This window comes from Pseudochaenichthys georgianus, chromosome 18 (assembly GCF_902827115.2).
Source record: "Pseudochaenichthys georgianus chromosome 18, fPseGeo1.2, whole genome shotgun sequence".
Classification (NCBI taxonomy): Eukaryota; Metazoa; Chordata; class Actinopteri; order Perciformes; family Channichthyidae; genus Pseudochaenichthys; species Pseudochaenichthys georgianus.
Genome location: NC_047520.1, coordinates 3461932 through 3487883, shown reverse-complemented (window position 1 = coordinate 3487883; position 25952 = coordinate 3461932).

The window sequence follows — 25952 nt, the reverse complement described above, 5'->3', positions numbered from 1 at the left end:
AAACAAAGAAAAGAGGAACATTCAATTGAATGCCATGGGTCAAAATTTGGACGTAGTTTAGCTAAATTCATTGAGTCATGAGGGACTTCTTTAGGGAGCTTCAATTATCCAAAGGAGAAGACATATAGCATGTTCTCTTAAAGGGGACCTATCATCAATGTCTTTTATACATAAATATGTGTCCCCGGTGCGTCGGGGAACTCACGCAGCGTCAGAAAATAAATCCCTCTCTTTTCTTCCGTACCCAAATATTTAAAAAAACGGGGCTACTACAAGCAGATACAGATTTGCTGCCGAACTGACGTCATATCGGCGGCGGACCCACAGAAAGTTGCTATCAGAAACAATGCCTGACGTGTTTTGGACGTCTTTGTTTACATTAGCAAGCCTCGCTAACACTCAGAGCTAACCTGTACTGGAGAGCACATGTGTTTAAGAAGCAGGAAATTAAAAAAGGAACTCACCTTGTGATAAACCTGCAAGAGAAAAAGCATTTGAGCTCCATACTGTTTCAGAAATAATCCTTGATGTGGTTTAGAACAGGATGGCGTTTTATCACAGCAGAATTTAACTTTATCTCCGGTAGAATTCTGATCAGGCATTAGCTCCGCCTCCTCTTAGAGAAGCCACGTTTCTCTAACAGGGCTGCAAAAGAGGGGTTTGTGCAGTATGAGGCATGGCTTCAATGGGTGAACTGTTTGGTATTTTAAGCTAAAGACTTCACAGACATGTTTTGTATAGGTACGGCCCTACAATATATTTTTCCAATATAGCATGACAGGTCCACTTTAAGCAATCTACTTAAGAACCCATGCCACAGGGGAATGAAATCACCTAAATATATTTCTCTCAAGGACACAGATTAGGAGACCAAAGGGAATTGGTATCCAAGCATTGGGATTGAATCCCAGATCAAAAAGCAGAAGAAATGTAATTATATGTGTGTGTACTGCTATCTGACCCAACGCTGAGGTCAGATTTTCCAGATTTGAGTGTGTTCACATGTGTACGTTTGCCACTGTTTCTCCATGTTGAGTGGATTAAAGGATAACCTGGTTTGACATTGGAAAAACCTATTCTTGTTTTTATCCCCCAGTGTATCCTCAATAACGGACAATATCTAGAGCCCTTTTCCGTATTAATGCAATGACAACCACTGATCCACAAACAGAGCCAGTGGGCAGGAAATAGAGGAGACTGTCGGACACAATCCTTGACCGAAAGCAACTGCCCTAGTTTCCTTGCGAGTAATCTTTCTCGACAGAGTCTCCACTCAAATAAAAACAGTCACTGCTGCTGTGTGCACTTTTGGTTTCTTCAGAGGACCAGGCAGTCAGCAGCTGCAGAAACTTTGAGATATGTGTTACTCCAGTGGGTGAGGAGTTCCCCTAAAGCATGCAGGTAAACAACACCACAGTGTAGTATAGACACAACACAGTATATGTGAGGTTACAGTAAGTGCATTCTAAGTACAATCAAAAGGAAGTACATTTTCTTTAAAGATTAAATAGTAACAAAAATAATGCTCTAGGTCTGGACATTATAGCCAAGAATGTTATCCAAAAATGTAAAGTGTATATTATTATTAACGGATTATAATATACAATCATTTATTTTCAGAACAGGTAGGATCTATAAGGTTTATTTTGTCTGCACAGTACATGCGACACTTCTTGTTGGTCATCTCACAGCTAAACACTACTTTTAGGCTTGCTAACTTCCAGTTTAGCGCTATGCTAACTAGATTGGGGATAACGTAATTCATTTGTGCCGCTCGCTCAGACTTTTCAAATGTTGTTTGACAGAATCAACCAAAGTCTTATAGAGAGAAACAAGTCATTGCAGAGGAGTTTTGAAGCTTAAACAGGTTTATCTAACGATTTACAGACGCGATAGTAGGGACCGAGTAGGCTAAGGTTCAGCATACGACAAATTGCAGTTTGGGTTCGGTCTCGTAGAGTTGTCTTTCGACGCAGCAGCAGGTGTTTTCAACATATACAAGTTGTGATAAAGCCACTATGCACTATGACCAACATCCAGACAAAGCTATACTGTATGAAAGATAGTAAATATAGTGAAGCATAAGCTAAAAATGTTTGCAAGACAAATTGATACCTCCTAAACTTGAACTGATTGACGCTTGATATATCTGCCGAATAGTTCATCTGTCAAGTGCGTTAAAGTACAGGGTCGTGTACCCATTCTGCTAGCATGTCTCTAAAATATTTAATAAATATCAATGTTATGTGCATGTACTTTCTATAAAATTGGAGACTGCAGATGAGAGTGCTTCTTCATGTAGCATATATGTTAATGTGCTGGTCCTAGTTTCAAGTATTATGTTTAAATATTGAACAGGTCTGGCCGAGATTACTGTAAAATTAATACATAGCCTATTTTGAGCCCTATGCAAAAGGAAAGAACTTTATAATTGGTCTGCAATCTTTATTTATTCTATAATCTGTAGAAAAGCATACTAATCTTGGATCACTACTGGTCACTGAAGGGATATTTAAAAATGCGGATATGTGTTAAGTACATATACCAGTGTTTCTCAAACTTTTTCATACCAAGGACCACTTAACCAATAAAAAAACACTCGCGGACCACCTATCTCCACAAATATCCAAAAACACATAGTTTTTCTAGAACAGATTACAAATCGCCTGAAAATGGTACAAACAGGTGACGAAGGTGTTGCGCTGGGTTATATCATGCAATCGAAAGTGAAACTTAAGCTCGCTCCATTGCGGAGATATTCCCGCGAGAGTGCGGAAAACTTAAATTAACTTATTTATTTAAAATGTGAAATGTTACCAATATACTCACGGACCACTAGGGGCGCTCACGGACCACCAGTGGTCCGCGGACCACACTTTGAGAAGCACTGACATATACCATCACATGTGGTTGCCAACTTTACCCAAAAGCCTAAGAAATTACTTTTTTGGAAAACATATTTGCAATATTTCACGAAGTCACTACGTTTTCCATTGGGCGTTTTATCAATTTTTTAATTGAAAATGCATATAAAGACAATTTGATGTCTTTTAAAATATTGGATTTGAATGCAGACCACTGTTGAACAAGTAAAACATGTACAATAAAGTTTTATATTTCTCCCTGAAGTTTGCGATGGGAATGATATATGACTGAATTAGGAACTAACATGACGCTTTCAAGATCTCCGAGGAATTGAAGTTGAATATACTTGCGTTGTATTCAATGTGTGTGAAAAAGAGAGCGTTAATCCGTGTCCTTTCACCTGCAGCCTTTCTTCCTCCCTTTTACTCTCTTCTAGTACACTCAACAAAGCGATCAAAGCCTTTATGAGCAGTACGTTTGACGGGGTTATTACATATTAATCATCACCCACCATCCTTATGTCTAATGAAGTTACACTGACCCAGCTGCAGGCCTCTGGAAGGTGATGAAATATGAATGAAAAGGTGTGGTTAAGTGGTTACACCGTCCTCCAACAGCGCTGGGCTGTCTAACGATGAACTGCTTTGAAGGAGAGGAAATCACAGCAGGGATCTGTTCTTTTATCCGTCAAAGAACGGACTTTTCCCACACAGCAGGGGGTTATCAATATATCTACGTGGCATATTTGAGGCATACAATAGGACATGTTTAAATGAGTTACAGGATATTGAGACTGCTCAGCCGTAGTTTCACATCTATTGTTTACGAGAAGAACAAGCGGAACCAATTTCTGAGCCGAAAAGCAAAAACAAACACGTTGATACACAAGCAGAGATCCAAATAACAAGATCAGTCAAGCGACGGCATCTCACAAATCTGGATGAGAGTCTTTTGTAAACATTGTAATTGCAAAGTAAAGTATAATGGAAACCAACATGTGGGCAAACCTGACATGACTCTATATTGAGGGTGGAAGTAAGAAGAAGCATATTTAATGTTCTTGTCTTGTCTGATTATTACACAAATAAATAGCAGCATAAAAAGACATGGCATAGTACAAATTAAAAGACAAGAAATAAACAAGAAAGTAGAAAATATACATGTTGAATTTACAAATTAACAATAACAAGATATAAAGCAAGGTATTATATATAATCGATATGATGGGAATTGTGACAGATGGATTATATATAGTATTATATTCGTTTTACAGAATGACAATACTGAAAGGACTTGCAATACATTTTGGTTTAACATTTCTAAAATCAATACCTCATTTTACAACAAGGTAATTCCCATCATATCGATTAAGCTGTTACACTGGTTCATGTCCCTGTTTACACGCCACTAAATACGAGTTTTTTAAAAAGCAAATTACAATCTGGAACTTCTTGTATTGCGTCTAAGGGGTTTAACTTCATGTCTTACTGTAATGCTTAACGACAAGTTGTGTGTCTGCCATAACGTTTGGGTTTGACTTGTAGTGCAATAGACATTACACTTTCAACTGGTCCCAAAACCTTGGATACTTAAAGGTGGGGTAGGTAAGTTTGAGAAACCGGCTCGAGATCGCTAGAATTTGAAAATACACAACCGGAGAAAATCTGCCACTTCCTCACAGAGCCCCTCCTCCAACACACACGAACGCGCACATGACCAATGAGGGCACGAGATAAGTTTGTGCCCCGATTGAAGGCTGACAGGCAGGTAGGCTGTCCGTTATACTTTTTACAGCGCCACGGCTTCTACAGATGAATTTTTTTTATGGATTTTTTGTCAAAGCACTTCAGATATTCATTGATATCGGGATGTTAAGAGCATTCCATGGAATATAACAAAAAGTGTATCTCGAGCCGGTTTCTCAAACTTACCTACCCCACCTTTAAGTGTACCAATGTTTTGTAAATCTGCGGGTAATAAATTGTCCCGATCTAATGTTTTTTGAAATCCTACTTGATAAATGTCTGCTGAAGGTCATTGCTAACCCTTGTTTTAAAATGGATGTATAATTTTACAAGTTACCAATTACCCATTAGTTATTAATAACCAACTTGGGCTCAGTCAAAAAGTCAAAGAATGGCAAGATGGACGAATGCGTTGTTGGTTTTGTTTTTAATAATTTGATGACAATAAGATTAAATTACCAACAACCTTATCCGTTTTAAGTATTCAACCACGCATCATCAACGAAACTCATTAAAAACACAAATCAAAGCTATTCCTTTGCCGATGTTTAACATATTCAGGAAAAAAGAGCCGCTTTTAAATGCCAGCCTGTGAGTGGTAATCCTCTACGCTGCATGATTTAATGGTGCTTCCTCTAATAGCATGACTTGTGTTAAGCTAATCAGAAAATGGTGGTCACAAAACATCGGTTATGGCAGTGTCATGTTTAATATTGCAATATTGTCTATTGAAATGAGTTGGCAGTGCTAAATATGATGTGCATTTTAATGGCATGTCCACTTAAATATGGCATGCAAGGCTAAAAGAGGGGAGGGGGAGGAATCATAAGGGACGTAATGCAATATAGTGCAATATCAATGTGCTTATATGAGCTTATATGACTTACTGTGTCGAAAAAAGATGGAAAGACAAGAAAGGATGTGAATTTTTGGATGGATTTCTGAATGATCTTGACTGCTTTTATATTCTGGTTGGAAATAACACTCCGATTAGCTTTGAGATCTGGAGCCAGGGACACAGAAAGAGACGTGACGAGTGCACAAAGCAAGGTGGAAACATGGGCTGCAGTGAGGACAGAGATGAGGAGGATTGAGCAGACACGATAAGCACTGAATGCACATCAGCTGCATTAAGAGCAAATGAAGTAGAAACAAAAACGGAGGGACAGAGACACGGGGAAGCTGTAAGGCAGAAAGGGGAAACCGCCACGACAAAGCGAGAGGAGAAGAGAGGATGCAGTCTCTGAAGTTAATGGCCACAGTGAAAAATAGCTAGATGTGACACATTCTTGGGATTGTTTTGGCGCAGTGGTTAGAGCGTTGGTCATCAAGGGGCGTTGGGGAACTCCAGTTCGAATCCCGCCTCGGCCGCCACCGCGTCAGGCCGTAGTGACCTTGGGCAAGACACTTTACCCGCATTGGTAATGTCCGCAGTAATGACTCTTATATGTGTAATGTGTACTTGTAAAGCGCTTTGAGCACCTGTAAAAGCGCTCTAATAAAAACAAATGTAATGCATTATTATTATTATTCTTTGTAGCATGCCTCAGGTGCATTTCCTTCAGGGCAATTCCTCATGAAAAACAAGCTTCGGTGGCACTTTTTAAAATGCAGAATGCCCTTCAGCACTGTGTGGAAACATCAACACAGGAAGTCCTAGTGGGAACTGAACCCTTTGTCCTTGAAAAGGTTGCGTCCAAAATACTTTACAGGACTGAAGTCTTTGAAAATACTTCTATTAATGCATTCCCTTTTTAGTAATCCTTGGGAGCCCCAAAGATACAGAAGGTACCTCAAAGGTACTTTAGATTCTTGAATACATTTTTGATGATGATTTAATATTTTTTGGCAGGCAATCCAAAGAAAACTGGGAAAGACGGAGCGAGGGAAGTAAAGAATGGATTTTGGATGGAGCTGAGTGGCAAAAGACCTGTTGAGTCCACGCAGCAACAAGTCCTGTAATCTTTGACTTCTGAACAAAAAAGTCTAACTAACTACATTACTGGAAAACTTTCAGCATGGTTTGACATCCCAAAGAAGTAGTTCTGATCTGGGGTTTTTCTTGAGCGACTGCCTCCTTCACGGTCTGATTCACCTTCCTATCAGGGGGAACTGACAGACGGGAGAGGAGAGGGAAACGAGACTGAAGACATTAGCAGAAGACCACAGACGACAGGAAGATTAAGTAGGGCGGACAGGGTCAGATGCAAACAGGGAGATCTAAGAACTACCGAAAGAAGAACAGTTCGTCATTTAACCGATGGGCCAACTAATCTCTCTCCTCTTTGTCAGACAAGGTTTCTTGTATCTGTTTTTCTCTCTCGATCGTTCTCCGCTCTTCTGCTTCTCTGCAGTGTGTTCCATTTTGCATCCTCTGTCTTGCCTTTGAGTCATTCAGAATAACTGCTCGGCTCCTTATCAAGCGTTCGGCTGCCATCTGCACTCACAGCGTGTCCTTGACAACATCGGAAAAAAGTGTATACAACCACACATCCAGACCAGCTCGTCTCTCACACAGTGGGAACCAATCAATGGCCCCGCAGCTGTGTGTGGGCTTCCTCTCCTCTCAACTTTTCTTTCTTTCCCATTAAGCCGTCAAACCGCCCATCGATCACCGTTCGCCCCACAGGGATGATTGCGTCGCCAGTGATGCATTTCTTCCTCTTGCCTTTCCATCTTATTCGTCGTCCCGCTATCCTTCATTCCTCCATCGCTCTACTAAACCCAGAGTGTTATGTATCCAAACATTTCTTCAAGCCACGTTCAGGAGTTCATTCGATGGGTGGAAAGAAATCTCACTTGGCAGAAGGCAAACTTTAGGACAACAACATAAATAGATAATGGCCATATTGGTTTGTTTCTTCTGGTCTTTGAATACCCATGCCAACGTTTTCTCAAAGGTACATCTCATACAAATTATATATAGTCTACTTTTTTCTGACTTTTGCTTTGAAATATTTGTGTATACAATCATTGGTATACCAGCAGACATCTATTTGTCAAATGTAAGAGATACAATTTCAGGAAAATGTTAACACAGTATTTGATTTCTCCACACACAAGAACGTTTCAATAAACACTGCTGTGTATTGTCGGACATCCTTATTTTCCTTCCACTCCAAACACACAACAATAGAGGCATGTCTTCATGGTGTGTTTCTTAAATCAAAGAGAAATACCACATCCTATCCATAATATTAAATTCAGCATGTAAGACCACAGGTGGAAACAAAACTAAGAGTCACAACTCATTCTGTTAGTGTTGTATAATGCTGTGAGCACACATAGGCCCTGTGCATGGTGTGTCTTTATGTCTTTATGAGGATCCCCATTAGCACTAGCATGAGCATTGGCTATTCTTCCTGGGGTCCTCACACACTCAAAACATACATACAACAAAATTAAAACAAAACCAAACAGCTCTTTGATCTTGAAAGCGCTGGGCAAGCACCAGAAAGCAGGTGGTCAGAAACAAGTTGTCCAGTCCACCCACTCATACATCCGTGCAGCAGAACTGTCCCGTTGCTCTTTACTGTATATTGTTATTTTAATCAACTCAACAGTTGTGTTATCGTGGCTTTATTGCCTTTAAACGCTCTCGGCCTCTGATGCAATGACCGTTTCTCAGGTTGAATCGTCTTTTAGAGCAGGAGCAACGCAGCACTTTACATTGGATGTGCAAACGCACTTATTTTTAATGGAAGGTACCAAAGGAACAAGCTTGTTGCTATCAAAAGAACATGGCTATGTCTTGATGTACCAGCATCCATACTAGCTCCTCTATAGCTCCCTAATGAAGCCATTGTTCGGAAACTAGATTACAAAAGGGGTTTTTCTTTTCCAGAGACATTTCTTATGATTACATTTTCCCACAGGCCAACAACAGCTTCAAAAAAACTATTTCCCTCAAAGACAAAACCAAACATGCCCTGCTATCGCAAGAAGAAAAGTGCAGAAGGAAACATGTAACTCAGTGTGCTGCTCTGATGCTAGCTCAGATACTTGGCATCTCATCTCGGTGCAAGGTCATCAATGTTTGGGCTCAGGCTCTGAGCGGAGGAGACCCTCAGGGTTGAGTGAAGGTGTGCGTGCAATATACCGGCGGGCCAGATCTAATAGGAATTAGAAATTATCCTGTGGGCCGAAATTAAATCTGAAATCAAATCCTGATTTGGCCCCCGGGCCTTGAGTTTGACACATGTAAAGTAACATACAGAGAATCAGCACTTTTGAAACAGGGCTGAAACAGAGGGGATTATGGGAAATGCTGCAATGATCTGTTTGGTGTAAGCTTCAGAAACATGTTTTAATATATTGATGAAAAACAGTGTAATAGGCCCAGGGGTTCCCAAACGTTGCCATGCCAAAGACCCCCATATAGCATCTGGCGGGGACCCCCCTGTTGCAATCTTTTTTTTAATGATGTGTACAAGTGCCTTGCGATGGAGCATGCATGCGTTGCCACTACATTTGGGGCCTTCTACCTGATCGAAGCTGTCACTCCGCTTTCTTTGCCTGTCATCGCCCCCCCTGCCCCATCTGAACACACACCCACACAACGAGACCAGTCCATTTGAGATGATGTACTGATCTAAAACTTGGAAAATGTCTCTTCCTGTGGTCCTACCTTCCAGTGCTTTGCAAAATAATATTTCCTCAACAAAGTTGTCTTTTTAAATAAATCTGATAAATCTGATCTGCAGAGCGAAACATTCACTAGCTCTCACTTGCTCCAAAAGCTGAGCAGATTTTCACTCTCAGTAGCGGCAGCTCGATTCTGATTGGCTTGAAGGGCGGTTGTGTGATTTAAAAAATATTAAAAGATTGGCATCAAAGGACACATACTGTAGATTGATAGATATGCAGTTATTAATAACATCTAAAAAAAAAAATTCCCTTTTCCCTCAAACTTTGCGTGACCCCCATGGCGCCCCCTGGTGGCCCCACGGGGGGTCGGGCCCCCACTTTGAAAAACACTGTAATAGGGGACCTTTAAGTCAAAAAGGTATTACATGAAATATTTACTTTTAGACCGAGCAAGGCATGTCCTCTTGTTTTCCTCACGTGGATCAAAGCGAACCAGCCGCTACCTGTAGCTTCATAATGACTGTTATGATAGCGGTATTTATATTATCTAACTCGCGGCATGAGAGCAAATTAGTGAAGTTCCCATTCCTCTAAAACCGGACGCTTCTATTATCTTTTATTCTCCTTTCTTCCCTCCATTCCTCTTTTGCAAGCGCTTTGAGCACTGGAAAAGCGCTATAATAAATGTAAGGAATTATTGTTATTATTATTTTCTCATATTCTTTCCGTCGTTCCTTTCTCTCTGAAAGTTTGAGCTCCAGGTCAATAAATCTCATTCGGTGCTCTTTCAAGGACGCACCCAAACGCAATAAAGACTCTTTCATCGAGTCACACATGAATTGGAGGGCTAATTCTTTGTTGCAGCTTCTCTCTTTAAAACACTAATGATTGTTTGCCCTCATGGAAAGCAGCAGATTTTAATTACACCGGCAGCAGAAGACTGAAACCCCACCTGCGCCCACACAGTGCAACACACACCTGCACACGTGCATGTGATGTCTTCTACATCAACATGTGTCCCCTCTTCTTCATGTCTCTTCTACATCAACATGTGTCCCCTCTTCTTCATGTCTCTTCTACATCAACATGTGTCCCCTCTTCTCCATGTCTCTTCTACATCAACATGTGTCCCCTCTTCTCCATGTCTCTTCTACATCAACATGTGTCCCCTCTTCTCCATGTCTCTTCTGCATCAACATGTGTCCCCTCTTCTCCATGTCTCTTCCGCATCAACATGTGTCCCCTCTTCTTGATGTCTCTTCTACATCAACATGTGTCCCCTCTTCTTCATGTCTCTTCTACATCAACATGTGTCCCCTCTTCTTCATGTCTCTTCTACATCAACATGTGTCCCCTCTTCTCCATGTCTCTTCTGCATCAACATGTGTCCCCTCTTCTCCATGTCTCTTCCGCATCAACATGTGTCCCCTCTTCTTGATGTCTCTTCTACATCAACATGTGTCCCCTCTTCTTCATGTCTCTTCTACATCAACATGTGTCCCCTCTTCTTCATGTCTCTTCTACATCAACATGTGTCCCCTCTTCTCCATGTCTCTTCTACATCAACATGTGTCCCCTCTTCTTCATGTCTCTTCTACATCAACATGTGTCCCCTCTTCTTCATGTCTCTTCTACATCAACACGTGTCTCCTCTTCTTCATGTCTCTTCTACATCAACATGTGTCCCCTCTTCTTCATGTCTCTTCTACATCAACATGTGTCTCCTCTTCTTCATGTCTCTTCTACATCAACATGTGTCCCCTCTTCTTCATGTCTCCTCTACATCAACATGTGTCCCCTCTGTGGAAAGAGACTCTGAAAGTTTCAGGAACAAAGATTTTCTCTCTTTTTGATCCATTTCTATAAAAACCTGTCTGAAAATGAGCTTATCAGATTTTGTCCACTTTATGATGTCATAACGATGTTTTGTCTTGAGTAACCATTAGCCAATCAGCAACCAAGGTAACCCCCCCCCCCCTTATCACCTGAATCTCCTCCTAGTGCACCAATAGGCACTTTCACAGGTACTTTTCCCAGTATAGTTTTATAGATTATGTGAGTGTTTCCCCGGGAAAGAAACAGAATACACACGAACGCGTCACAGATTATTTCGCGGTATTTGGCTGCCGAACAAAATCATGTACGCAGCTCGCGACGTAACAAGGAGTCTAGTGGACGGTATCAGTACTACAAGTACAACAATATATATATATATATATATATATATATATTTTTATTAATTACGTTGTTTAAAAATTCATCTGAGCCATTTGCCCATCCCTGATCTAAAGTTCCAGACAGAGAATCAGCACTTTGGAAACAGGGCTGAAACAGAGGGGATTATGGGTAATGCTGCAATGATCTGTTTGGAGCCTGAGATCTGAGACCTGTAATATATTGATGAAAAACATTATAAGAAAAGTCAATTCTGCCAACTGTACAATTTCCTGCTGGGTTTACAACGTAAGACAACTTGAGCGTGTGTTATCACCATGATACAGAAAAAGAGGTATTCCTTTGCCTGAAGCCAAGTTATGAGAATGTAATCTACCCTAGCAAGGGAGATATTATGTGTATCGATTATCATGAGCCGGTAAAAGACCTGTGATGCATTTGTGTAATCTTTTCGTACCACAACACACGCAGTGAATTGGCATGTGTATATGCAGCCCACCAGAGAAAGCAGATGCTGCTCTCTTTTGAGCTGAGTGGAGGTCTGAGAGTGGGTCTGAGCCCCTGAGGCTGGAGGAGAGCTCCAGGGAACAGAACCGGTCTGCCTTTTTAAAACCTGCACCGTTCAGCTCAACGCATCGTTACACACCATCATCGCAGAGCCCCTAAATAACCTCAAGGCAGATTGGGCCACAGCTAAAGGGAGGAGATTATTCAGTCAAGCAGTACTTTAAGATGTTGGGAGGTAAAGAAGAGTTGGGTTTCGTCAACGTTGATAAAAAGAGATTGGATTCATACGTGTTTTATAGCTAAGCGCACAAAGTGGTATATTTGATTTCTAGCTGACCAGAAAAACATCCAAAAACCACCAGAGCAAGAACCACTGCCGGCAAAATCCAATCACGAACCTCTAAACTAGTTTCAGAGTTTCAAATACATCTTACAAAGTTGTCATCCCTACTGAAGCGTCTGCAGAGAAACCCAACGGAGCCCGGTTCAGTAAGCTAATTATGGGATGTAAACGTATTGCTGGCTCGCAATTTTGAGTAAGCGAAGCACTCGTCCGTCAAAATCAAACCTCCAGACGCTAAATGTGAATGATTCATGATCCTGGCTCTTGTGCTCTACCGCAACGTGTATCTCAATGACATGCAACACCTTTGAAAAGCGGACGCAGTGATTCTGAATATGAAAGACCACGATTACCTTCATTAGCGAGAGTGCAGAGACTGTGGGATTTCTCACTGGATCTATCACGTGCTGAACGGGTCAATAATCTACGGTGGAAGAGTTGTTGGAAAGATGATTGTAGGTGATTAGGAGTCAGTGGTGTGTGAAAAAGCAGTTAATGATTATATCAGATTCATGTCAGACAGGAAGGACGTGTTAAATAATGTAAATGTACAGTTAACTGCCCAACACTGCTTGACTTTGGACTTTTACAACACAAAACACTTTGGACTTTTGTGCTAAAATTGGATAAGCACTACCCAGACATTTGATAAAATGGGGATATCAGTAATTACACATATTAAAGGGCCCATGTCATGTTTTACTCACCCATCCCCTTGAGTGTGATGAAGGTTTTTCTGCATGTAATCGGTCTGCGAGTCACAAACCCTCAAAGTGCACCCTGTAGCGAGTAGAACTCTAACACAGAGAAGACCTGTCTGCTGCCCCAGAACGCCTCGTTGGACATTTCTCTTTGTCCATTGTTTGCTTCCGGGTTCTGTGACGTGTGAACACCCACATCAACAACAAATGACCGGATTGGCCCAAATGGACCAATCCGCGGAGCCCCTCACTCACCAGGACCCCTTGGCCAACTAACAGGGAGTCCCATTGACTTGCATAGAGCTCCCTGATTGGTAACAGACGAGTTGAAATGCTCCCCGCAGCAGACCCATTCTCACAGCGTTAGAAACCTTTTTCTTACTCGATATCAAGCCACACTTATTGTTTTTACTTCGGCTGTGAGTGTTTGTGTGCTCGGGATGAGTTTCGCTTGTTTTCGCTGTATCGCCGACCCGGAAACCTGTCCGCTCCTCGCAGCAACGAGCCTCGCAACGTTCCGACCAATCAGAGCACAGTGGGCTCACAGGGAGGGGGGGGGGAGGGCAGAAGCTCCAACAAGTGTGAGTTCCAATGTGAGTTTGGAACATTGAGCAATTTAAATCTATTCGAGTCGACCTCAACAATGGAACTATGATCAGTAGAAATGGCCATGACACGGGACCTTTAAAGAGTTTCAAGCTTTTGTATTATTAGTGATAATTTATTATATTTTGTTTTCAACACCAAGATGACTGCAAAAATATATCTGTATTTTTTTAAAAAGAGAGCATTTTCAGCTTTTAAGCTAACGGGTCAAAAGCTCCAGTTTAGCATCGTTGTTTGACCGTTTTGGTTCAGTCCCAGCGACGTTATAGCTGACTAGTCTTCCTAAAACAGGGGTGGAGAACCTTTTTCCTCTCAAGGGCCATTTACATTTTTTCAAGATCCTCCGAGGGCCGTACAAATTATTGACCTCTGCTTAAAAAAACTAAAAAAATAGCCCATTAATTTGGCCTTTCTTTCATGCTGTGCAAAGAAAAAGCAACCTCTTAGTCCAGATATCTCACCATGACTCGCGTATGCATGCACGTGCACGGTTGTGGCATGAACACGAAAACAGAAAGATATGGACACAAGATGTGTGCAAATGTATTTAGTTTCCTATCCATGTGGACATGATTTAAGTGGGGGGGGGACCTAACCTCCTCTATGGGGGTCCGGGGGAAGATTTTTAAATGTTGAAGTTAAAAGCATCAATCTGGTGCACTTTGAGAGCAACATTAGGAGCTCTATGGATACATCTCTCAACATCTATATGAAACAGAACTGTAAATAGATTTACTTTTTCTTTATGGACATTTTACAAATGAATGAATATATGCACACAAAGGTTATTGCAGCTTTTAGGCCCTAAAAGCTGTAATAACCTTTGTGTGCATATTTATTATATTCTGTGATGAGCTGACTCCCCAACATAAATAATGTAAGTTTCATTTTGTCTTTTCCCCTTGTCCTTTATATTACATAATGGAGTGATAAATTATTTTGCTCATGTTATGAATTATGGATTGAAAGAAAGTGCATTTTTGTCAACTTACTTTTGAGCGTAAGCCCTCTCTCTTTCCCGACTGTAGAGCCGCCATCTGGACTATAAATTACCACAAGTGCAGCTTTGATTGGCTCTAATGTCAGCAATTACCCCATGAAAGTCAACATGTCTCTGTTTCTGGTGTTTTGGGAGTGTGGTGTGACTGCAGGCAAAAGTATCCGCAGTATGAGATCAGACTGGTGCTGGTTTCAGGTCAGGCTGCCACAAAGACACACATCCGAGTTCTGTGTCTTAATTGAGATAAACTAATAAAGCCTATAAATAATTAAGTGTGTGTGTCTGAGTCCAAAGACAGCCACGGGGAGGCAGATGGAGGCAGCAGACAGATGTGTGTTTGTGTGTGTGTGTGTGTGTGTGTGTGTGTGTGTGTGTGTGTGTGTGTGTGTGTGTGTGTGAAACATCCCTATAAATAATGGACAGCGCACGCATGGAAGAGGAGAGAAATGATGAGTGTGAGGAAAAAGAAAAACACCCAAGCAAACAAATAGAAATAGACAGCGAGAAGAGGAGAGAAACAATAGATACGGGTTCCTGTTTGATCGGGCTGTCAGATCAGTCAGAGGAGATGAAACAGAAACAATGAAAAGTGACACACCAGACTCAAAGCTGGCATGTGTTTAAGCTTTGTAACCATTCAAACAATAGTGGTATACTGTAGGTTAAAGGTTAATAACACATGACATACTCGCATACAACTTTATTTCAAAAGCTAGGTCTCAACTTACTTGGAAAAGAAAGGCAAACATAAAAATAGCTACCCATAATGTGGCTAACCGCTGGATTGTTACATTTTGGGCCCTTTGGACATATTCAAACTGTTTGAAAGATGCTTAATATCCATCATAGTTGACTCCAACTCCGATTCAGCAGTGATGGAAACTAATTAAGAACATTTACTTAACTTTGAAGGTACTTTTCTATCCTACTCAACCACTAAGAGGGAAATAATGTAGCCTACGTTCTACTCCATGACAGATGTAGGTACTTTCTTTACTCAAACCACCGTTGACACGCTTAAATCATAGAATACAGCTTCACATGAGAAGCTACGTGAAGGTTTGGGTGTTTTAAAGATGCTAAATATCCATCATCGTTGAGTCCAATCCGATTCAGCAGTGGAGATAACTATCCATCCATCTTCTCCCGCTTATCCGTGGTCGGGTCGCGGGGGTAGCAGTTCCAGCAGAGAGCCCCAAACTTTCTTTTCCCTGGCGACATCAACCAGCTCTGACTGGGGGGTCCCAAGGCGCTCCCAGGCCAGCGAAGAGATATAATCCCTCCACCTGGTCCTAGGTCTACCCCTTGGTCTCTTCCCAGCTGGACGTGCCTGGAACACCTCCCTAGGGAGGCGCCCAGGTGGCATCCTTACTAGGTGCCCGAACCACCTCGACTGGCTTCTTTCGACGCGAAGGAGGAGCGGCTCAACTCCGAGTCCCTCCCTGATGACCGAACATCTCACCTTATCCCTAAGGGAGACACCAGCCACCCGGCGGAGGAAACCCATCTCGGCCGCTTAACTGGAGATAACTAGTTAAGAACATTTATTGACACATTTGAAGGTACTTTTCAGAGAGTTGTACAATGTTCTGCCACTTTTTTCTCCTACTTTACTACGAATAAGAGGGAACGTTTTACTCCATGTCTTTATTGGCAGATGTTATAAGTGTCTTTACTTAAACCACAAATGACAAGCTTAAATCGAACAATACAGCTTCACATGAGAAGCTACATGACGGTTTATGTGTGTGAGGACAAGGAAGAACAACAACAACAATGGGGACCGCTGAAGACGTTAGCTTTGATGCTACGATAGCATCAGATTGATCACATCAGGAGAGTGGAAAGAAGAGCAAAGAACTGAAGGCTTTACAACACGGCTACTTGATCTGATTGAGTGAAGCTCGCCGTGATGACGCTGACAGACAGATGGTTCATTTACACAGCTGCCAAGTATTTCTTTGAAGGTAACTTCCAACGACAGCTTCTCCGACGCTGCTGTGTGACAAAGCATCTGGCGTGTCATCGAGAGTTATCAATGAGACATTACCCCTCTCAACTTTTCAGAGGACTTCATTTTCAAGAGTCCCTTTATCGTTGGATTCAAGTCTGGATCCACTCGAATGATCCTGCTTTAACTGTATCCATCTCATGAAGCTATAGCAGATATTTAATGAACACACACTGATAAATAAGCAGCTGTCTATTCGGAGACTCCGTTAATAACGCTGGCAGGACGAATGCTGTTTTGAGTAATGACATCAATTCAATCCATAATGATCATTTTAAATCTCCTGCCCACCACTGCTTTATCGCCAACAAATAAAAAGCTAATGGATTAAGGATGCATGAACGACCAATACCTACACTCTTCAATGTGTTTTTGCAATGAATTTTAAAAATGTCTTTAATTCTGGTTAAAGGTGGTTATATTTATTATATTTGGGTCAACACAAGACTGATTTTACATTTAACATGCTTATTTATAACTTTTTATATAAAAAATTCACAAGACATAACATAAAAAATCTTCAAACATTGTTGTTAGTATGTCCATCTGTCTGGAGGACAACAAAGAGAATGAACATACATAAGACCAGAACACCGTCCACTCACATGTGCCCACACACACGTATTTTCTCTATTCACTGTGTGCAGCTGTCATAAACAGGGTTTCCGCTAGGATTTTTTCTCGCCGGTCAAATGTCCGGGCAGAATTTATTTTACCGGACACATTTGAAACTTACCGGTCATATTTCAATAATAATAATAGTTGTGTAGCAGAGTTTCCGTTAGCAGGTAATTACCGGACTATGAGCAGATATGCTTCAGTTTAAAACTTAGTTCATGGGCTCATTTTTATATTGCTTCAGTTTATAATCGTAACAGATCGAAAAATTCAGATTCATTTTTCAATAAATGATTCCACAAACAACAAACAACATAATTATTACATTCAAACAAACTACTTGTAGTAGATAACGTACATTATTCAAAAGTTTACATTACATTTGAATAATAACACGGGAGAAACGGATCCTCTCTTTTCCCCTCTCCCTCCCTCTCTCTCTCTCTCTCTCCCTCTCGCTCTCTCCCTCCCTCTCCCTCTCTCTCTCTCTCTCTCTCTCTCTCTCTCTCTCTCTCTCTCTCTCTCTCTCTCTCTCTCTCTCTCTCTCTCTCTCTCGCTCTCTCTCTCCTGACAGCCCGTCAGTTTCTCATGCAGCTCCTGCAGCTCGCTAAACAGAGGGCGGGGCTTCAGGTGATCATGCAGAGCTGCGTGTCTCGGTCAGACTCAGCAGCTGATCTGATCTCTCTCTCTCGTCCGGTTACACTTCACTCGCGTTTATGTCCATATCGATCAGATCCAGCTCTCCTGATCGGCCTTTATAGAGAGCACCGATCAAACTATTAAGAGTGAATATCGGCCGATAATGACCGGCGGCCGATCGATCGGAGCCTCCCTAATTATTACCAGACATTTTGACCGGCAGGTTTTGAATTGACCGGTTTTTAATAAATGTTACCAGCTAAAAACCGGTAATTGCCGGCTAACGGAAACCCTGGTCACAAACTATTTGCTTTTGGCTGTGACCATTGCACACCGGGTTACTGCATTTCCAACAGCAATTGGTGGCTTTGCGATCTTTGTTTCTTGGACACATCTGGCACCTCCTTCTCTTCTGTTGGCCCTCTGTGCTTCTCTCCTGTTGCTGGTTTGCAGCTTTTGTCACTCCACACCTTCCCATTGCTTCAGTGATGTAGGTTGGTAGGTTCGGGGTACCTTCCAGTCGACTTTTCATGTGAGGAGTCACGAGCTCCTTTGATGTAATACTTACATGTATGCTGCTGTGTCAAACTGACCTCCTGGTGGTGAGGCTGCAGGCATCATATGGGTACGTGGGACAGAACATGTACCCTGACAGTCACAGTTGGTTCCCAAAGCAAACCCTTGAGATTCTGTAGGAAATGCTTGGGGTCCTTTTTGACCCCGCTTATGAAAAACGGGGGTAGTGACACAAAAACTGCAATTTCTTAAAATGTATAAAAACATTTAAAAAAATTAAAATGGCCTCAAGTCACAAACATGTTTTATGAGGAATAACTGGAATATGGAAGTGTAAACACTTTTAATTTCAGAGATTTTAAGAATAACAACCCTCGGGGTCATCTAAGGGTTAAGATTTCTCTTTTGATTTGCTTGTCAATGCATTTAAAAGAACTACCAATCACTTCAGCGATGATTATAGTCTTACTTTTGAATTTTTCGTGACACTTTCTTTGTATTGAGGTCTATATTTATCCGACAGTATATACAATATCTCTCGGCTTGTTGATCATCACTGCAGACTCCCGCTGAATGTTCACTGAATGACGTACAGGAAAACGTGTGGCTTTTGTTAACTTCTCTGCAGCTACTGGAGTTTTATATTTATGGAATGATATGTGCCGACATGTTTGCATCGGCCCCCGGCTGCCGGATTTATTTGAGGAATTATGTGCACGGTGTGTCTTTAACCTTGTGTCTATTTTGGGAGGCTGGAGTTTTAGGCGGAGAACACGCAGCCGACATGGATCAGAGGCAGGAGGTAACATGCGAGGAATCTGTATGGATTAGTTAAGCAAAAATAACTTTCTGATTTTACAAAGTGTGACAACTAAAGTCAAGACAGCTCTCCAAAAACTACTCCCGACAGTAGGTTGCTTAAATCTCACCCCCCAAATAAGTCTTGGATCCTCAATTGATTTTGTGCACGCTATGCGTCTTACAGTAACAAGCTTTCTGTATAATAGGGGTGGGGGAAATAATCGATACAGCATAGTATGGCGATCGCCAGGTATCAATATTATTATATACTTTTTTTTTTTTTTTACATATAAACTGTAGCATATCCCTCCGAAAGCTGGTCGTATATAAAACAGGAAGCTACGTTAAAGGTAGGGACACACCAAGCTGACACCAAATAACTCACACAGACGGACCCCCGACTGTTGCCTCACGTCTCTTCGTCTTGGCCATGTGTTGCACTGGAACACACCGCAAAGCATGGGCGTAGGAAGCATCCTGAATGTGGGGGGGGCATTTTTAACGGGGGGGGTGTGGGGATCCCCCCCCCCACGAATAGATTTCCTGTATTCTGGTGCATTTGATACTTCTACTTCTATGTGGCTATACTAGCATGAGGAAAATGATGGGTACATTTTGTAATTTCATCCAGTAGCAAAGAAAGGAAACATATTTGATTATTAATTCAGAGCCGTCTTTGAATTAATAAAAAGCAGTTTAAATGCCCATTTTTTGTACAATTATATACAACAATAAATGTGTGAGTGCATTGAGAGATATTGTTGTGGAGAGTCATTTATATATAAATCGCAAAATACATTTGTGAGTCCTTCTGTGAGCATATATTATCATTGAGACTGATCTGACTCCATACAGATGTTAAGTTCACCTAGGAAGGGTATCATTGACTTAAATGTTGCTCTTCTGTCTATATTGGTCACATGATGCCCCTTGACTGAAATGTTTCCTGTTCAATATCCCCACTGATTTCCTTAACGTTCTGGGATGAGAGTCCGAATCACAATTTACTCCAAACTGTCATATCCCTTTCATCACTCACCTCAGCAACGGACCTCTCTCCACTGTCCCTGTGTTCTGCCTCTGACTCACTCTCAAGCACCTAGATGTCAAGATAGATGGTGAAGTGATCATTATTTATTGAGCAGTATACTCTTTCACATTGAATCATAAGTCATACTGAATGTAAATATAACTGACTCTAAAGTAAGTCCCAGTCTGTGACATTGGACATTTTGAAGACTCAAAGTCCCAAGCAGTAGGTAGAATATTAGCTAGTCTGTGTAATGTGCACAGAAAATAAATAGTTAACTGAATACTGGGATGGAAATGGCCTATAAGCTAGGGTGACCAGACGTCCACGTTTTCCGGGGACAGTCCCCATTTGTATTGGCCTGTCCCCGGAAATGTCCCCGTTTTTTAATATACGTTAAAAACACATAGCAAGGTGAAATAAAATGTCAGGAAACACTGGGTAAACAACTCGGTCAAGCCAGACCCCACTTCGGAAAACACAGTCAAGCCAGCCCGCACGTTGTATTGCAGTGCGCGAATATGCATTACGGTAGAGGCCTGTCAAAACTGCCTTCAAAATAAAAGCGTTTACTCGGTCAATAACAAATATACTTAAAAAACACACCAACATATTCATATATACTGGAGCTTAAATTAAGAAATATGTATTATATAATGTGATCAATAATAATTTAAAACAAACTACGTATAACTACCACATAAGTGAGTGAATGTAAAATGTAAGGATACAGTTATGAAGACATATCTGACATTTCCACTGGGTGACTATTTAAAATGTATGCCGTTTAAAATCTCAAATTACATCTATTGTCCATCTATATTTTGATTATTATTTAATGGAAACCGTCCATAATCAAAGAGTCATTAAAAGTCAATAAAATACTTATTTCACTTCAGGGTGATAGCAGGAGACCCCATCTAGTCAATCGGAGAAAATCAGGACGATCTGATGTAGAATTTCAAAATAAAATACTTTTGAAATCTCATATATGGGCTATCATCCCTCTGTTTTTAGATAAGAAAAAAACAAAAACTATCCAGTATCAAAGACTTATTTCACTCCAGGGTGATAGCAGGACACCCCATCTAGTCACTCAGAGAGGATCAGGAAAATATGATGTACAGTTTCAAAATAAAAGACCTTTGAAGTCCCATATATGAGCTATCGTCCTTCTGTTTGTATCCAACAGTTCAAATGTTCGAATTACATTGAACCAGAATTGTCCCCCTTTTTTCTTTAACATTGAAGAAAATTGGATATGTTAATGATATATTGACCGCACAACTCAAAATGTCCCCGGTTTTAAAAATCTGGTCACCTTACTATAAGCACTCAGTAAAACATAAACACAAACAAAAATCTTCTGAATGATAAGACGTATAATTAAAACATAATGCACATTACCATTTTGAGAGAGAGAACCGAAGTTAAAGAACTCAGAAAATAATCTCTTATCGCTCCAGTAAAACACACCGACTGCGTCTCTACATGGACATCATGGTGTTTCCATGAGCACAGAGAGATCGGGTTATTCATGTTCCCTGTTTACATGATAAATACTAGTAACCTGGCATTTCGATGACTTTTCTCATCTAAACTATTCAGTATTTGTATCTCTCTATCATGACATAAAGACGAAACTCCTCTCCAGAAATGAGACGCCGCCGCCGCCATCACTGCTAACTGATTAACTGCTACCAGCTGATGACTTACTTTCCTCTTCTTTGAAAACAATGTCCATGTTGTCTGGGGGAGAAAACATATCAAACCAAGAGATCGTCAGCTTTGAATTTCAACACTGACAACACTCCTTGAACATGCGCGCTATGTGAGAATCTGCCTTGGTACAAAGTAGCAGTGAAAACATGGCACGGAGTTTCATTGATTTGGGCATTCTCTCAATAAGCAAGTGGAATGGATTTGATAGTGAAGCACTGACACAGCGCTCTACAAAGTGCAGCGAGTGGATAGACCGATCCACGGACTTTCCGCATGGTAAAAGTGGGGGGGTCTAAACTAATCATTTCAAAAAGTGGGGGGGACTTGTCCCACCCTCATATAATGGCTGCGACGCCCATGCCGCAAAGACTTCAGCCGACGGCCAAGAAGCACGTACGAACTGCGCATGCGTGAGTGGCAATAACTCTCCTTACCAGCAGGCGGAGGTAGTGTGTATTCGTCATTCAAAAGAGGCAACAACCGGAAGACAGACTGCGTGATAACCGAGAGAAGAAGAACAGACTGCGTGATATAAACAAACAGCAAATAGCGTGTGCGTTCCATTTTCACTCTACAGCGAGAAGCTCACGGGCTTTCCCGAACCTGAGTCGAGAGCTGGAGTTCAATGAAATCTCAGATTTGCCTTCTTGAGTTTGTTTGGGTCCCTCACTTCCGTTTCGCTTCTCATGCTCTGATTCGCTTGCTGAACAGCCAATCAGAGGGATTTAGATCGACAGCCTTTGGCCGATTGCCCACCGATTCGACATGTTGTGTAGAATCGGTAGGTTTTCGGCCAAAAAGGTGTCGGCACGGCCGAAAAGACACGACGGTGCGGGACACAGCAATCTCAGTCGGGCGACAGGACGCTCATCGACGGCCTGACATCCATCGGCTTGGTGTGTCCGGGGCTTAAGACATTTATACAATTGCAATGAGAGTAACAAAAACAATACCATCTCCGTTTCAGGTTCAAATAACACAAATTGGGTTATTCACATAAACGATTCATAATGCAAATACATTTTTTAACCAGGAAGGGAAGACAGACATGGATTTGACCGATGTGATTTGCAATATCGCAATATATCGTATCGCAATACTTAGCATATCGTAGAATCGCAATATTATCGTATTGCGGCGTAAGTATCGCGATAGTATGGTATCGTGGGGAGCCTGGTGATTCCCACCCCTACAGTATAAGCTTTATACGGGTGGCGCAGTGGTCTGTGCATCCGATCATCAGATCAAGGGGGAGTGCTGGGGAACTCCAGTTCGAAACCCGCTCCCGCCGCCACTGCGTCAGGCCGTTGTGTCCTTGGGCAAGACACTTCACCCGGATTTGCTCCTGTGGGTATTGTCCACAGTACATGAATAATACCAATGTATACTTGTAAAATCGCCTCGATGACCTCGAGGCGTAAAGATGGACGGTGTGGCGCAGTGCGCTGTGCAATGATCATCAGATCAAGGGGTGAAACCCGCCGCTGCTGCGTCTGTAAAGCCGGTGGGTCCTTGGGCAAGACCCTTCACCTGAACTTGCTCCTGTGGGTATTGTCCACAGTTTCTGACCATTGCATGTATGATGTGCAAATATGTAAAGCGCTTTGAGTCATTGATAATGCGCTATAATAAATGTAAGGAATTATTATACATCATTTAGAATCAGTAATATTTGTGTCTATCAATTTCACACTGATTCATTTTGTATTGTATAATAAGTCTCATGTTACATTTTTGTATTATTGTTTTACACATCAATCAATCAATCAATCAATCAATCAATCAATCAATCAATCAATCAATCAATCAATGTTTATTTATATAGCCCAATATCACAAATGTTACATTTGTCTCAGTGGTCTTCACAGTGTGTACAGAATATCAGTATGACAATACGACACCCTCTGTCCTTAGACCCTCACATCGTACAAGGAAAAACTTCCAAAGAAAACCCAGTTTAAAGGGAAAAATGGGAGAAACCTCAGGGAGAGCAACAGAGGAGGGATCCCTCTCCCAGGACGGACAGACGTGCAATAGATGCCGTGTGTAAATTGAAAAGATAATACATTTGCAACATAGGTAGTCCAAATGTTTGGAAATGCATGTGTGTATAATAGGAAGATGAATCCACGAGGATATCCATCCAGGACCTATGACACATCCGAAATAAATCTAATCAAATCAAATCTGTCGTAATGAATCATGAGGTGCTTTCTATACAGATTAATAAGGGTTAACTGTATACTAATGATTTAAATATATGCGGCAATTATCAATATTTAAGTCCTGGATGATTCGGTGAAATCTGTCGTAACAGTTTAACACTAGCGCACTCAGACTTGTTGACCAGATGGTTTGTCCGATATACAAACAGAAGTGCAACCCGACATGTTTTTGTCCGATGAAAATGTCAACCGGATGTTATTTCAATTAGTTTTCAACACTAGGGTAGTGTGTGGGAGTAGGAGTCCCTTATCTAACATCCCACTCCCTATCTCTTCTTTCTATTTCCCTGCAAAATAAAAAAAAAATGAAAATAATCTGTCATTGGGAAAATGCAGAAAATGATAGTTTGGTCTTATTTTGTTGATGCATTTTGAGCGATTGCAGTCAGAGCTAACTTCTGCAGACACAAATGGTTCGATTTTGGCAATTTAATACATTCAACGTGAAGCAGTGGCAGCAGATATTTCCATTATGTTGCACACAGCACATACACTGTAAGACTTGGAGGATGATTACATGCATTGCTTTTCTGTTAATCCCTTACATATCAAGACAATCTGAAACCAAAAATATTGGACCCCGCAGATTAAATTCAACAATGATTAATAGCTTACATGTGGTGTCATTATATCAAAACTGGTTGTGCATGTTATTTTGAAAGTACTAAATTAAGGATTATCTTCCAGTTTCACTTTTATTTTGCCTCAAACTGTCAACCTTTTGCCTGTCTGAATCCCAGTGTCTTTCCTCGTCCTTTTTCCTGTGTGTTTCTCTTGTACTCACACACACACACACACACACACACACACACACACACACACACACACACACACACACACACACACACACACACACACACACACACACACACACACACACACACACACACACACACACACACACACACACACACATGTTTTGGGTTGGTTGGGCTGCTGAAAGCCTGTGGGGAGGCTTGTCAGCTCTCATTGGCTTTTGAAGCACACCCCTTCCCTTTGCTTCTCCTCGTCCCTGTGCACACTTGTCACGCAGTGTGTGTGTGTGTGTGTGTGTGTGTGTGTGTGTGTGTGTGTGTGTGTGTGTGTGTGTGTGTGTGTGTGTGTGTATGTGGCCAAGCATTACTATACTTGTGGGGACCTACATCTGTTTACACAGTCACGTGTGGGGACTCGCCTCCCTTATGGGGACAACATGGAGGTCCCCATGAGGGGGATCATTAATTTGAGGGTGAAGACTTGGTTAGATTAAGGGTTAGGGTTAGGCATGTGTTGGTTATGGTTAAGGTTAGGATAAGTCTCCAGGAAATGCATGTAAGTCAATGTAATGTCCCCTGAAGTGATGTATACATGGTATGTGTGTGTGTGTGTGTGTGTGTGTGTGTGTGTGTGTGTGTGTGTGTGTGTGTGTGTGTGTGTGTGTGTGTGTGTGTGCGTGTGTGTGTGTGTTTGTGTGTGTGTTGAAAGGGTCGCATGCCCATTAAGCTTGCCATTTGAACTTGAATGCGAGTGGGTATGTGTAGCAGTGTGTGTATTTTCTGTCACAAAAGTAGCAAACAAGTAAAGAAAGTATGTGTGTTGTGTTGTGTTGTGTGAGTGGAATGCATTTCAGTGTATCAAGGTGAGTACAACTGAATGAATTAACGAAAAATATGGACATCCTGCTCTCTTCTCCCTTTGCGACCAATGCAAATTCCCAAAAGGGTGGTCCCAGGAAGTGCGCCAGACTCGGAGGAAAATATTTGTTGTGGCCAAACGGCGGTACTACACTTCTGCATCAGTCACTGGGCCCGGAAACGCTTTTTCCCATTGACTAACATCGGGAAAGAGACGTCTGTAAATCGTTGGATAATTGTTTTTAAAC